The following is a 16,733-nucleotide window of genomic DNA, read 5'->3' as shown; positions in this document are numbered from 1 at the left end:
CCTTTAACAACATGGAAAAGCCTTGGGTTTTAGTGTCATTCTGTTGATTTCCAATACGAAGAAGCTCACATCAATTAGAGACATCATACAGGCAAGAAAATTGATCTGGTAATCAAGACGGATTGAAAAAAAGAAACATTAGATTAAAGTGAGGTTATTCATTGTAGAATGCAATATCACTGCTGACAGAATTCACTTGCAAGATAAAACAATGTTTGCTAACTCTTTATCATCATAATAGACATTTTCTATTATAAAAGCATTTTTTTTAATTATTCTTGATTTTCTGTGCGACATTTCTGAGCATGTATAAATAACTGTATTAATGTCTAAATATTAACATAAATAATCAATAATAACCAATATACTCTGGGCTGTTCTAGTGTCTGAATCCATAAAGCAGTAGCCTCTGGCACCTCTTTAAATATTCTCTAGTATTCACTATGTACTGACTCCTAGCAAGAAATGAGAGTAAACTATTTGAACATAAATTCACCCTTTTTGCCCATCCCTGTACTATTGGCATGAATTTGATTATATCTCCAAATCATTTTTGAAACCCAACTAAGTATTATATTGTTTGCAGAAAATGGGTCATCCGTCGGCCTTCTTTAATTTCATCATGTCTTTGGTATGTGTTTTCAAGTACTTTTGTCTGAGTCAATGCGCCCTTTTAATTCAGTAAATGAATAACTAAAATCTGATTTAAATTCCATCTGACCTCTTGTTTCGGTTGTAGACATAATGAGGGCTGTGTTACTATTGCCTACCATCACACTAAATTAAAAGTGCAGAATCAGACGTTGGGAAGTAAATCTACGGTTTATATCGCTCCCTCTAAAAATACAATATTATAAAAAAAAAAAAAACACAAAAAAACAAAGCTGTCTGACCTGGTTAAGATCATTGTCTAAGCTACTTGCAGTGAAACGCGAGAAATGGTTTTTCACGCTAAAATATTTGGCAGAGCTTTGCGGCTTGTATTTTAACTGGCTTTAAAAGGAATCGGCGGGTTGCTTTAGGAGTCATAGAGCGCACTACAATAACACAGTGACATTGATACATCTCTTAATTCCTAGTTAAACATCATGGTGCAGTGGGGGAAATTGAACGGCGTGCTCTGCAATCACGGAGCATGGAGAGGTATACAATACCTCCAGCCCTCCTCCAGTGTCATAGGAAATTAAGTGGGGTGAGCAGGCAATACATAGGCTTATTCATCTTCTCAAAATGGTCTTTTTTTAACCTTAATGAAAACCTGCTTGATTCTTTCCAGGGAATATTCAGGACAGGCTCTAATTATGTAATTGAACAGGTTATTGAGATAATGAGTGAAATAAAATATTCTCATGTCTGTGCGAAAGCAACGCCGTTATCCTCTTCTCTTGTCACATCCTTATTAGAAAATCAACTTTTACAAGGAAAAGGAACGTATGCCAAAATAAATTATAGGGTGCAGCTTTTAAAAGCTATAGAAATGAATGTTTTCTAAAAAAAAAAAAAAAAAAAAAAAAACGTTCAGAGGGAAAAGCATAGTTACATTACTTTAGAGTGATCATGGGATTTGTAAGAATGTTTCTTTGAGGAAAAAATATTTGTTTCTGGATATCATGAAGGAAGACTGGTGAGGGGGCACGGTCGCAGTTGTTCCATGGTGTGCTTTGGTAAGGTTGCAATTCCACATAGAGCCACCAGGGTGTCTTGCGTAACACGATTGGCATAACAAGGAATTTATATATATTTATTTATGTATATACAGTATATATAGATTTTTTATTATTATTTATTTATTTATTTTTTTCCCAACCCTTATTACTGTAAACCTGTTTGGACAGTACTGGATAATGAACTAATGATAAGGATCAATAGTAAAAGAAGACCTATCTGAACAGGGTATTACAGCTTCCAGATGGTTACACATTTTTGCCCATACTGTTTTGCCACCTGAAGCCTATCTTAGTGTACATCCTGGTAGCTACAGTAGAATTTCTATAAAACATCAGAACCAGCTTGAGGTAATGGCCCCAAATCTATAAATCAAATTACGCTACTTCTAATGAACTGTAAAACCAGTATGTTGTAAACGGCAATGGATCATAAGTAAAGATCAAAACTGAACAGTTATTGTTCTAAGCACGCCCTCTGCCACCTTTATGTCTTTATTGCTTTGTTGGTCCCGTCAGTCAAAAGAGGGAAACTAGAGTAGAGGGGCTTAGGAGGATGAAAGTCAACATGGGAGAATTCCCGTGTAACATTGCTTAGTGCCATATATGTCGCCAACACTAAGCTTATGGATCAAAGGAGCAATGAGTGGAACTGCACGCCCCAGAAGCTGTTAGGGGATGCTTCAACAAAACAATATCCCGATATGGATATACAGAATAAATAAAGAGAGTTTATATATCAACAACTCAATCAAGCACAAAGTACATAATTTAACAAATTAAATCTGAAGCCTGCAAATAAACAGAAGATATTAAAAATACGTCATTGGTCAAAGTCCATGACTGAAAGCCGGATGTGGATTTATTGTTGAGTTTTTATAATATACCAGTGGAACTTGAGATACATATTTTTTTACATTACAATCACTTTTTTTAAAAAAAAAATTTGAAATTGATGGAATCAGTCATATTTCCTATACCCCGGACATAATGACAATAATGTATAGCTTAGCCCTTAAAGGTATCAATATTGATTTAGGATGTAATGTATGATCATTTTTATGTATGTAAATAACAAAATATTTGTATGCTTTAGATAAAAACAATAGTCTTCATTAATCTGAGCATGAAAGAAGTAAGGAGCCTTATACCACAATCTGCAAGTAGAAAGCTAATGATGAATCCTAACTTTTAATGACAGACGTTAAGTGATTTAATAAAAGAGTAAAGCGATATTAGTTTTTGAATCAAGCATACTATTTTGTTTTCACGTTGTTTCTTTTAGGTTTCGAAAGTCCAAAATGTGGCCAAATATCACAATGTCACGTATCAAAAGTGCATTTCTAATTGATGCTATTGTGCTTTGTGTGTGTTCATTCTAAATGTGACATGTCTCACGCATTGTTACCCCGTGTTCCAAAATGGAAATGCAATAGTACAAGTGCATTTAGAAGTTGTGACAATTTATAAGATGCTTACTGATGTACAGGATCAAGACACATTGATTAAGAGACCTCTACATGGCCCCAGGGAGGGCTTATATGTAGGTGGATTTCTGATGCTTGAAAAATTAGTATCTAATAGAAAAGCCCTTTACAACACTCTGGAAATGTACTGCTCACTTTGTTCAGAAAATATATAGGAATGTCAGATCCAGACAGTGCATTCATAATATTTGATTTATAGAGAATCCCCCAGTCCCTTTTGCCTGGAAGCTGATCAGAGTTCCTGAATAGAGCTGTAAGTGTTTTCAAGTCAAACAATGTTGTCTGAAAGCATTGGGTGTTTTTTTAATTTTTAATTTTGAAAGTCTAGAATTTGCCACTAAATTAGATGAGGAGAAGGAGCTGGTAAACAAGGGTGTACTTGGCATCCGGGGCAGATCCTGTGGGGCACCCCCCACACACACACATAGTTTAAAATGCAAAAGCGCCCCCGCAAAAAAAAATTATATTGGCAAGAATATTTATTGCACAAATTTGTGAATTGTATGTCAACTGGAAAAAAACTGGAAATCAAATTCTAGTTAATAAAATTAAATTTAAAGTTTAAATAAATAACATTTACTGGACAGATATGGTATAGCATAACTCTTATATAGCAGAAACCGCAGGGCCCCAGTGCGAAAATTGCCCCGGGGTCCCTAACTTCACAAAGCTACATGTCCCACATACATTAAACTCAACCATTTGGCGTGCTATGGTGGCCACCTACAAAGTACTACCTTGCCCCCTAAAACCAGTGCTGTGTGACTATTGCCACCAACCAGGGTAATGCAGGATTTTCTACAAAACATGTATATGGTACTGTATGTATAGATTTTGGGTGAGATACTGGCTTACTACGTTCATTCTAAGAAAACATATAATAGTTATATTTTCTGTTTTCAGTAGTTAGCGTATTTATTGCAGATTTAACACGAGTTAAACATCCACTAGAACTGACCAACGCTTCTCCCAGTTAGGCAGTTAACTTCAAAATTAAAATTAAAATAAACTTTGGAGGTTTTTTGTTTGTTTTTTTATGCAGTGCCATATACAATTCTTCCCTTGATTGGTTGCAGCATATTTTCAGTACATAAGTTGGAAATGATTCATTTGCAATTTTTTTTTATTTCTCTATGCCTGCTTACTAATTAGCAGATGAATTTTGATGTTCTAATTGATATCCAAGCAAGAAACAGCTGTGCACCCAGCTGTCTGTGTTTCCAAAAACCTATATATGAAGGAGGGGGTTGGAAATGATAAAGCAACGGATCCTCTGACAAATTGATTTAACTAGAGTGTCCTGCCCTGGGGGAGTCACACAGGCATTAGGGGTTTTCCTTGTATTTTAGCTATGTAACCAGACAACGGTTTCTCCAGCGTTGCTGCAAAATTACTTTTCACATGGCTTTTTTGTTTTGTTTTAAGGGTTAAAATAAAAACCTCCTTTTAAGGATTATGTAATAGAAATATCTAAAAAAAAAAAAAAAAGAAGAAGCAGACAGATATAGGTACAACCATATTACATAGTATAATGTAGGTTGAAAAAACCCCATCAAGTTCAACCTTGCTGTTGACCCAAAAGAAGACAAAAAAAACCCACATTGAACCGATTTCCTCAGCTCCAGACCATCACACTACCACCACCATTTTTTATTGTTGGTATTATTTTCTTATTGTGGAATTCTGTGTTAGCTTTACACCAGATGTAACATGACCCATGTCTTCCTAAAAGTTCCACTTTTGACTCATCATTCCACAATTAGTATCCCAAAAGTTTTGGGGGCCATCGAGATGGTTTTGGCAAATGTGAGATGAGCCTTTTGGTGTTATTTTTGGCCAGCAGGTTTTTGTCTTGCCACACTCCCATGAATGCCATTTCTGCACAGTCTCCTTGGTATTGTGGAATAGTGAACACTGACCTTAATTGAGGCAAGTGAGGCCTGCAGTTCTTCATATGTTAGTCTAGGTTCTTTTGTGACCCCTAGGATGACTCACCAATGCGCCCAGAGGAATTTTGACAGGCTAGCCATTCCTGAGAAGCAGTGGCGACTCTAGAAACAATATATAGGGGGGGCACACAAGATACCACAGTCAAACTGGGGGGGCATTAATAATTTCCACCATTAAATCATACCACTGAAAAAACACACATATATATATATATATATATATATATATATATATATTGCCAAAAGTAATGTGCTATGGAATGATACTTTTGTTATTGGACAATACAATACTTGATCATTCAACATGGGAAGCCTGAAGCCACAATTTAGTACGACTAATCCTTGAAATCCTTTAAACAACACAATACCTTAACTTTTGCACTAAATGATTTAAGGGCCTAATATTAGATCCTGCTGCTGATATATATATATATATTAGCCCCTGCTGCCCAAATATATTAATATTAGCCCCAGTTGCCGATATATATATTAATATTAGTCCCTGCTGCCGATATATATATAAATATTAGACCCTGCTGCTGATAGCAGGTATAGATCAACACATTAACACACAAACCCAGCTTTGCATGTATAGATCAATTGAAATTCACTTGTGATCTCAGCACTGAAGGTATATATCAAATAAACAGAATCAGACATACAAATCCTGTATTTGCAGGTATACAATAATAATATATGAAACGTAGCATCGCAGGTATAGATCAAATAAATACATGGAAACAGCATTGCAGGTATTAATCAACTGAACAAGACATACAAACCCTGTATTTGCAGGTATACATAAATAATGTATGGAAACATAGCATAGCAGATATGGATCTACAGAATAACACAGAAACCCAGCTTTGCAGGTATAGATCAATTGGAATTCACATAAAAACACGGCATTAATGGTATATTTAAAACCCCCTAAATTACAGGGATAGATCACAGGTTGCACACCCAGATAACACACATACGATTTGCCATCTTTGTCCCATATACACCCTGCCTGTGCCATCTTGGTCCCCAAGGCTCAAACATCCTGCTAGTGCCATCTTTGCCCTTCCACAATTATACATCTATGATACGCACAATCACATTAACTCATGCTCTCCCTCATTCAGACAATTCATCCACATATTAACGCATGCTCTTCCTCATTCAGACAATTCATCCACATATTAACTCATGCTCTCCCTCATTCAGACAATTCATCCACATATTAACTCATGCTCTCCCTCATTCAGACAATTCATCCACATATTAACTCAGGCTCTCCCTCATTCAGACAATTCATCCATTTTAAGAAACTACACCCCTTGGAGCTTCAAATGAGGGGCTACATGTATTTCTAGGACAAAAGTTGAGTGCACAAATAATGATGGAATATGTCGCTTTGGCTAGAAAATATGTTTTTTCTAACCATAGCGACATGTTCATTTGTGTCTTGTGCACTCCAGGTTTGTACTAGAAACACATGCAGCCCCTCATTTGATGTGCCAAGGGGTGTAGTTCTTGCAAATGTGTACTTTTTGTGCCATAATTTAACTTCCTACGTGAGCAGTAATGCCACGTCAAGGCTTCAACCCTAATTACTGACCATTCACACGCCTTTCATATCTCCATTCACTCGCAGAAGCACACACCATACTTTAAACACATTCACTCACAGACGCACACACCATTCTTTCCCCTTACAATCCCAAAGAAATGATGGTAAAGGGAGAAAAAAAATCACTTTTACAGCAAAAATAAGTTTTGCAGTAAAAATGCAAGGCGCTCCAGCGATGAGATGGTTACTCACGTACCGCACAGGCTAAATGGCTGATTTTAATAATATTTGCAGTTCATCAGGATTTCAAAAATTGCCTCCCTCTGCCGTTGGCTAAATTTAACCCCATGATCAAAGGGATCATAGGATTAAAAATTAGTATCGGCCATTTTTAAAAAGGGAATGTGACTTTTTATAGCTATATGATCGCTGTGGTAACATTGGCTACCACAGTGATCATTAAGCTAGAATACTTAAACTTTTTTTTTTTTTAAAGTTAAACTACTTTATGTTTAAATAATTTAATTTGGGGGTCTCTAGGCAATTTTGATCTTTTTTATCTGCCTTTAGAGACCCCCAAATCATTTTTTTTACATTTTTATTTTTTTTACTTAATATTTTTTATTATTTTTTTACAATCTATATACCGTTGGAAAGGCGAGGCGATTACCTTTCCAATGGTATATGTTGGGGGTATGTATCTGCTTAGATGCCTGAGATACAGGCATCTAAGCAGCATGCCCCCATACCTCTTTAACTGACAATTGTCAGTTGTTAATAAAGTTGCGCGGTGACGTCATCGCGTCATTGCGCGAGACGTCACCGGGCAGATCGGGTGGCTCCGGTGATGCCCTTCAGTTTGAGGGGCAGATCGCCGGGGTAGGTGGTGATGGAGGTCCACAGACCTCCATCAAGGTAAGGTAGTGCTAGTGACGGCATGGTGCCGTCGTTAGCACCTGACTGGGACTGCTAGCGACGGCACCATGCCGTCGTTGGCAGTCAAGGGGTTACAAATTCGGCGGGGGGGCAAGGAATAACCTAGGGGGGGCAATTGCCCCCCCTTGCCCCCCCTTAGCGACGCCACTGCTGAGAAGGTTCACTACTGTTCCAAATTTTCTCCATTTCTAGATAATGGTTCTCACCATGGTATGCTGGAGTCCCACAACCTTAGAAATGGCTTTGTAACCCTTTCCAGACTAATAGAAATCAATGACTTTGTTTGTCATCTGTTCTTCAAATACTTCAACTGTGATGTATAGATTCAACAGGGCTGGTAGTAATCGTGCCTGGGCATGCCTATTCAAATTGAATTAAAGTTATTAATAAAATGTAGTTAATTGGTTGATTTAGGGGGCAATTACTTTTTCACATAAGGCCAGGTAGGGTTTGATAGTTTTTTTCTTCTATACATGAAATCAGCATTTAAAAACTGTATTTTGTGTTTACTCAGGTTATCTTTGTCTAAAATTAGCTTGATGATCTGAAACATTTAAGTGTGAGAAATATGCAGAAATAAAAGAAATCAGGAAGGTGGCAAATACTTTTTTCCACAGCACTGTATCTCTGTTTCTGTAACGTTCCTGTAAAAAGGCGAAGTAAGGTTTGAGTTTTTACATTTGATAGAAAAAAATCAAGCAGACTAGATGTGTAATTAGTGTCTTCATTTTAATGTTGCATTTAAATCATCCTATCAACTTGTAGTGGTGCTCTTTTCCATCCTAGATCGGAGCATCATGCAAGCACATGGAATGAGAACAGGGATGCTGATTTTATATTCAGAACATCATGTTTATTTATAAAGCTTTTAGTTTATTTTAGCTCTGACCTACTTTTGGTCACTTTTCATGGCTAGTATTTAGTAAGTACTATATTACCATGACGCGGTTACATATTGGAGGCAGAGCCTTTGGAAAGTGCACGTATGTAGTTATTCGTAAGGTTGTTGACCCATATGAGCAGGAAGTCCATCACTAGTGCTCTAATGAGTAAATGCGAATGACTAAATGTCTTTTTAATCTGCCAAAATATTTTTGTGTTAGACATAGGGCATTGGAAGTTTCTATTTAAATTTTGAATTAAATGAGAAGAGGAGCAGACTGTATAAGCAAAAATACCCCGAAAAGCTATTCAGGTGATTTATTATCTCTGACGTTAGGTGTTAGGATCAATGCGTCATGTTATAATCAATGTAAAATGTGTGCCTTAAAACATACAAATGTCTATGTGTGTGTATATATATATATATATATATATATATATATATATATATCTTTGCCTGAAAATAATACATTTTTAATTGAGGTGCTAATAACTCCTGGAGCAGATCTGATGTGGCAAGAGAGCACTTTAGACATTAATTCTAATTGTTAGGCAACAGTTACAGGATGTTTTATAATGGCTGGAAAAACTGGCTATTAAAACTGCTTTGCTGGAAACAGGCTGAGAAACACAACCACAAACACAGAATAGGAAATTAAGCCCTGAAGCCATATATTCACTAGGTACGGATAGCCAGCGCGTAGATGTCTACCTGTTGTCAAGCTATAGCTTCCGTGATCGTCTGCCAGCTCCTGTCTGGTCAAGCTGGACATAAACAGCTGTTACAGGCCTACCTGTTGGCTACCCCATGACGGTAGTAATCATTACAAACAGCCAAACTCGAAATGCTAACCAATTCCAAAGAGATTAAAGTAATGTCAGTATGTCAAAAAGCCTTTCCCTCTGAGCTCCTGTGCTATAAATGACATATTTTTTGTTAGAGATATATAAAAACCCCTCACTTGCACGATGTGTCCACTTAACGCTATGAGGAGTAAATTAAATAAATGATAATGTCAAGGAGGTTTTGTGACATGAGGATTATAGCAGTGAGAGACCTAAGAAACTGGAGTGGCAGAGAGTACGTAGCAGAAATCGAGGGAAATTATTTGTGTTTGTTGGAATTATTTCCAATATTAATTTTCATAACACTTAGTTTTAGATCTAAACTAGAACAAAAAAATGCAATGCTACTTTTGTACATATGAACTATATAGATTAAAAAAAAGAAACATAGAATATGATATATGGTCAATGTTCTGATGCTTCAAAAAATCTGGGGTAAGGGTACTTTAATTAGAAAATACATTGGGATTTAAATTTAGTTGTCATTACCCTATCCCTGAATGTACATTTTTTATGCTCCACTGTAGCAATCTATATTGGGATATGTTGTCTAATGTCATGAAAATACATCCAACCCAAAGGGACGGGCTTAATCATAACATGTCTTTAAGTGAAAGGTGAGAATCTCGGAGGCAGATTTTTAGTATTCACTTTTAGTAGATTAAATTAATATACAACCACACTTCCACAGATCTCATAGTAGGTTACTTTCTAACATGTCAAGGTGTGCATATATATTTGTGTTAAAGTTATTTGAATAAAAACAAGTACTGGTAAGTTATCATGGATGTTGATAGCAACGGAAAGCTTATTTGTTTCCAGAATAGATTATTGCATCCACTCTTTGAAATCCTTGAGCTTGTTGTGTGTGTGTGTGCTGATTTCCTGTTTTTGAGATTACAAGATCTGACATTCTGAAGTTGATTACAAGATCTGACATTCATTACTTCCAGGGACTACTGTAGAACCGTACAATCCAAAAAAGAAACACTTAAACTCCTACATGCCTAGCAATAAAAACGGATTACACCAGGGAATGGCGCTGCATTACAATGTGAGCTTATCACTAGATGTGTTTTTGGAGAATAATGCTGCTCTAATAGTCAACAGAGGTTGACATACCTAATCGTTATTTTATAACACCAATACCCACTAGAACTGGTTAATGTTTCTAATAATATTGCAATATTGTAACTTGAGGAAACATGACTTCGCGTAACATTTGTTGAAATTGGCATAACTTTATATTTAAATATGCATCACCTGGAAGGTTTCATATAAACAGTATACAACAGTTGAAATTTATTAACCTATTTAGTGTCGGGGGAACGGAGTAATGCATTGCAAATCTTAACCTCATTTAAGATATAGAGGGTTAATCAGGAAAGCTGACTGGATGAAAAGTTATTTATGACAATTTAGGATGTGAACACTGGTATAACTACAAGGAACATTGTAGTGTACCAGGGACCCCTCCTAAACAAACAATAAAGATATTCTTTGTAAATTGTAGAGAAGATGTAGAGCTGCAGCTTCCCATCCTATTTCTGGTGGGATAATTCTGGCAACTGCGTGAAGCAGCCAATCAGTGGTAGGAAAGTGCTCCTATTGAAATCACTGGGAGCGCTCTCTGAACATACATACGGGGATGACAGTAGGCCGCTATCCGCTGCGTTCTCCGAGCCAGCAGTGACCACTCAGTCCAGTCCATAACTGCATGATGATAACAAGATAGGAACACTGAAATATCAAATTTCATGGCAGATAACATCCATTCTTATATGTTTAGGTTTCTGGTCTTTTTTTCAGGACCGCTTTTTGCCTGTCCTATGCATGTTTACATTCTACCACTTCTGGTAGGTTGATCCAGCTAGTAAGTAACAAACAGCAGATGGTCTGCAGAATCTAAAGACACTATTAGATTCCTCATACAGCAGACCTAAAATGTGCTTAGTGAAACAGAAGGATTGGGGCTAATAGTAGCCATTTTCACTCTTGCCTTTATGTATCCATTATTTGATGATTAGCCAAATTTCTAGGGGTTCCATGCAAAGTGTTCATGAGCTACCCATTATCAAACTCTGCTTATCCTACAAAACCCGTTTAGTATTTTTTTCAAAAACATAAGATAAGAGCCTATAGTCTATTTCAGCATGAGAAATAACCTTGCTTAACTGAAATTGTAGACAGTAAAAAGGGAAAAAAAGGGGCAAGTAAAACATTGCTATAAACTCCCATAAACCAACAGTCTGTAGTAGGAAATTACTGGTTTTGTATCCGTTCCCTACAAGAGTTAATCTCAATTACTAGATTTGTCAAACATGACAAGCTTCAATGGCTATGGCAGAAAAGGAACACAATCCGACTATTAAAGCAATTGGAGCATTAATGTTTATCTGAACTGCTATACAATAACAGTAATAAGGCTGAGCAAAGCAATAGGGATAAAAAAAGACAGCAAAGCATAACACAATCTATCTGCGTGTCATTTAACTGTTATAAATAACTATTTACTTATAATAAAAATCTGTTCCAGATCCAGCAGGAAGAGACATCGTACGATTTATACTGAGAAAAAGAAAAGTTCTGTTTATAACAGAAATGTTAACGGACATTAAGTGGGTTCTAGAGTAAAATGCTGTCCCTTTACATATCCCCAAGCATATGAGACTGAAAGCAGCTTTTCTGGAGTGTTATTGATTTGTCTGGGATGTTTACTGATGTCTAGTCGTATTTGGATAAAATGCTGCAAATACATTGAATAAAATAAGATACAAAATACAGAACTTCAATTTCATGTCCTGCTGGTTAGTGTCTGTATTCATAGGTCGGTAGATATAATCTCAGCTCCGGCAGGCATGGGTAAGGAATGCACCTAAAACGGCATTTAGCATTTTATGAAAAAGGAATCCTAGTACTCCCTGTCACATGTGAATTCTATATTTATCACACATCCTGAATGCAATAATAAGCCTTTTAAGTCAAAAATTGATCTGTATTGCATTTGGCCTTACTTTTAAAAGCAATTTTGCATCCTCTCATAATGAAGCACTTAATACTGCAAACATGGCTAAAACCTCTTTTATTATTAATGAAATCCTAGTTCCAATGAGTCTATAGCAGGGGCGTCCAACGTGCACCGTGAAACTGGGAGATTTACTGGTGGGCCGGCCGGCCCGTGGGCCGGCAACCAGAGATGCCATTGTGGCAGTTAGATGGTCGCCTCCGCCGACAGCTTAATGATTTTGAAGCGACCGGCATGCAGGTACCATGCCGCCCAGTGCCTCGGTGAGGGTCTTCGTCCCGCCCCTTTGAAGACGCAACGTGACATAAATGCACAAAGGGAGCTGGTTGGGGGCACAAATACACATGGGACAATACACAAGGGTATGTGGGGAGTACATTAATACTAAAGGAGGGCCTGGCTGGGCATCAATACACAAGGGGGCAAACACACAAACAACAAAGCAGTGTGGAAAGCATTTGTTTATGCTTTGTGTAGATTAACCCATCCTGATGTCGGTATGGCAGAGCCTGCCATGGTGTGTGTATTTGGGTGTTGGTGTGGCAGAGCCTGTCCCGTTGTGTGTGTGTTTGGGTGTCGGTGTGGCAGAGCCTGTCCCGTTGTGTGTGTGTTTGGGTGTCAGTGTGGCAGAGCCTGTCCTGGTGTGTGTGTGTGTGTGTGTTTGGGTGTCGGTGTGGCGTAGCCCATGATGCTCTTAATCCTGCCCTGATCAACTCAGTGTGCATCAGCCATCTTAAATCCAGCTTGTACCCACAGTGTGCTCCAGCCTTGTGCAGTTTTATTTGGCTAAACTTGTTTTAAATGGTTTGTAGACTGCTTACTGTTTAAGTAATTTAGTATTGATAGAATTACATAAACTGTTTGTCCACTGCTTTTTTCATTATCGTCAAATTAACCCTGTATTAATATGCATTATAAAGCTAAATGCCATATTTTCTCTCAGTGAAAAATGAGTGTGGCCCACGCACACATACATTTCTGATGAAGTGGCCCACTGCAGAAAAACCTTGGACACCCCTGGTCTATAGCAATATTTAGTGGGACATGCTTGTGAGTCTTACTACAAAGATTCAATAAATGTATCTGAATTCATATCAAAGGGATTGTATGTCTATCTGTAAAGGGCTAGACTGCGGATGAAAATCAGAGCTGGCACTTTAAGGCCATAGGCTGCTACACTTCGTACATGTGGTCACAGGCTGGAGTTTTTTTACTATTGCAGGGTGCAGCTTTGGAGCTGACCCAGGCCTGACCTAGGGTAGCGCCCCCAGCTCACCCTCCGTGGTCGGCACATCGCCTTTAAGACACAGAGTGGCGAGCTATGATGTCATATCCTGATGTATTGTGTCTTGAAGGCACATTGTGCCTTGTAATGCAGTGTATAGATGCTGTGTAGAGCTGGCACCTTAGCATAACTAGGATCAGAGGTCTTCCTTTTTAACTGACCGATTGGTTGCCTCCCAGTTTTGTAGCAGGGGGACTGCCACCCCCCCTGAACCTGCCAACCTAGGCCTAGTCACCCAGGCCAGCATAGATCATATATTTAGCATTACAAATATGATAAAAATATTTTTTGCTGCTCATTCTGTTTTTGGGAACTTGTATATATGCGTGACTCTACATCTACATGTGGCTCTAAATCTTTTTCTATATTGGCAACTTCTACTAAAGTTTTGATTTTCTTGTGGACCAATACTGCGATATACTTTTTCAAACGCTAAAATATTCTGCCGCGCCTAATAAGTTATACATGTTGCAGTTAATGACTTACAGAGCATTATTTTAAAGCAGTTGCTGTAGCACTGAGTTGGGTTGATAACAAACATTGCCCTGGTATGTCATTTGTGAGACTCCAGTAAATACCCTCCATATTTTGTTAACATAGCTGCGTAGAGCCGGCGGATAAGACTACAGTAAAGCTGCAGATATTGATATTGTCAAAGGGTCAGGATTGCAACTGAAAAAAACAAACATTGCTGTTCTTGCAGTTCACTTGGTTTTACTGCTATACCCATTACTGACCAGATCGATAGACAAGAATGACTCTGTCTACACTATCTTTGCTCCATTAACTCATCAGCTAACAACCAACAACTTTCGTAGATTATCCCATGAGTTTGTGTGTACCAAACAGATAACAGCTGCGCTAATGATCGCAGTATAGATGGATATGCCAAATACTGGTACTTCAAACAGCAGATCCTATGCCTCTAGCACTTATATACACTATATACGTAGATGGCAGTAGATTTAACTATGGACTTTTAAGTATGCATCCTCTCTGTATAATCATTTAAAACATTGTATATTTCAGCAGGATTCAGGGCCGACCCAAGACGTAATGCCGCCTGGGGCGAAGTTTAAAAGGCATTTTAAACTTCGCCGACGCCATTATCTACCCTTACCCCCCCCCCGTTTAAAAGTACTTACGTTTAAACAGTCCTGCGGCGAGTCTCCCTGCTCTGCCATGGTGCCGGCGCTCAGCATTACAAGCCGGCACCGAGACCGAACAGGGAGACTCGCCGCAGAGGAGAGAGAGAGGGGCGCCGAGCGGGTAAGCGAAAACCACTCGGCGCCCCTCTCTCTCCTCCGCTTAAAAAAAAAGCGCTTGGGGCGGCAAAGTGCCGCCCCTTCAAAAGTGCCGCCTGGGGCAATTGCCCCAGTCGGCTCCATTGTAGTGCCGGCCCTGGCAGGATTCATGTGATTGTAGAAGGTTAGGAATGGAAATCCAAAGGCAAATTTGGTGTTGTAACCCCCCAAAGCTTCTTTGTCCTTTGATGCTGACATAAATGGCATCTGCTGGTAAAGATGCTTGTTACCATATTACTAGCTTGTTTTTAGGGAAAAACGGCACATTTTGGTTATTCGTTCCATATATGTAAGTGATGTTTAATATATGCACAATCACATGTTGGAAATACTGCAGTTTAGATTAAAAAAAACATTATGTATGGAGAGAAAGGGTGCCTCAACGCTTACAGCTTGCAGTGGGCAGCAGTTTGTGTTACCCTACTGGACATGATATCTATCGTAATATATAGATCTACTTCAAAAATGCATTTAAGCAAATTTTTTTTACGCAAAATTAGTTACGTTTACTAATAACCACTATTTATAAAAAATGAAAGAATTAATAAACAAAAGCAAATTTTCGGGATCATGCTTTTCTGCATTGTAAAGCTCCATCGTGGTTTGTTGGAACATTTGATCCTGGCAAATAAATGATCCCAAAGTAAGGAGATAGTATGAAGACCTGATTCATAGCACCCTATGCATAGACCCTAAGGACTAAAACTGAGATTATTTAACCGTCTGTTGTCAGTAGCCTGCAGGGGCCCCCATTATATCACTGGGCCTTGGCGCTTTGAACATGCTGCATCAATGGGTCTTTTATCTCTGATCATATCATGTTACTTTTAATGGTGCTGCCTGATCATCAAAAAAACAATTCTGTATCATCTGTGCTGTAGGATATTAAATTCCATATTCCTCCACTCCTTTAAAAAGAGAGAGCGATTCGGGGGCAGTCTATACAGCTAATTGGTGACCTCTGCAAGCTGACACTGACCTTTTTTCAGCCAACAACATTAGCACTGGGGGTTGGTTCAAGGACAAGTGACTTGATTCAAGTATACTGTTGTTCCGAAGCCCTTGGTATGCATGACATCATGAGAAGAATGAAACAAAGAAGCACAGATCATGGGCTGCACAGAAGCATATTCACCTCTCCCGCAGAATGAGCAGAAGGACAATCTCCCATCTGCACCGTGTTGCCTCTTAGAGATGAAACAGGGGTAATTGTTTATGTATAAATATGTCTTCACTGTATACCGTTATGTGCCTGTGCCTGTTATTTGCTACCAACCTGGCTCAAGGGGCTTTGCTTTTTTTCCGTTTCACCGCTAATCTATAAATGATGTATATATAATATACATAAAGTGATGGCGAAAAAAACGCAAAGCATGAGATTATCTACTAGATGTGTATTTCAACAAATCTTAAATATGGCTAGGTTTTTCAAATCAATCAAATTAGTTCTGTGTTTTCCAGATGTTTAATGTCGCACAGCTTTGTAATGTAGACCAATGCACTAGATTTCAGAAAAAAAGATTTGTGTAAGTTTACTGTTATATACCGGATTAAGCCTTCCAGCAGAAGCGGTAGAGGTGAGTGTAGGGAAATTTCAATGTGCCTGGGATACGCATATGGTTATCCTTAATATAAGACAGGACTACAGACTGAATAATATTTGAGTTTTTTACAGCATAGAAAATGTGCAGACTAGATGGGCCTAAGGGTTCTTAGCCGCAGTCAAATTCAATGTTCCTATTTTTCTAAATGATGTTTCAGAGTCTGTGTATGTGTTTGTTAAAAGTCCTGTTTTTACTA

General features: G+C 38.1%; 1 protein-coding gene across 8 annotated transcripts in view; it reads left to right on the top strand.

Moving 5' to 3' along the window:
* LOC128497386 (poly(rC)-binding protein 3-like) overlaps positions 1 to 16,733 on the top strand; it is a 292,930-nt gene that overhangs the window by 230,343 nt on the left and 45,854 nt on the right. The window lies entirely within an intron of this gene.

Source organism: Spea bombifrons, chromosome 5 (genome assembly GCF_027358695.1).
Source record: "Spea bombifrons isolate aSpeBom1 chromosome 5, aSpeBom1.2.pri, whole genome shotgun sequence".
Taxonomy (NCBI): domain Eukaryota; kingdom Metazoa; phylum Chordata; class Amphibia; order Anura; family Pelobatidae; genus Spea; species Spea bombifrons.
The sequence above is the reverse complement of the archived record's forward strand: the minus strand, read 5'-3'. Positions and strand labels throughout refer to the sequence as shown.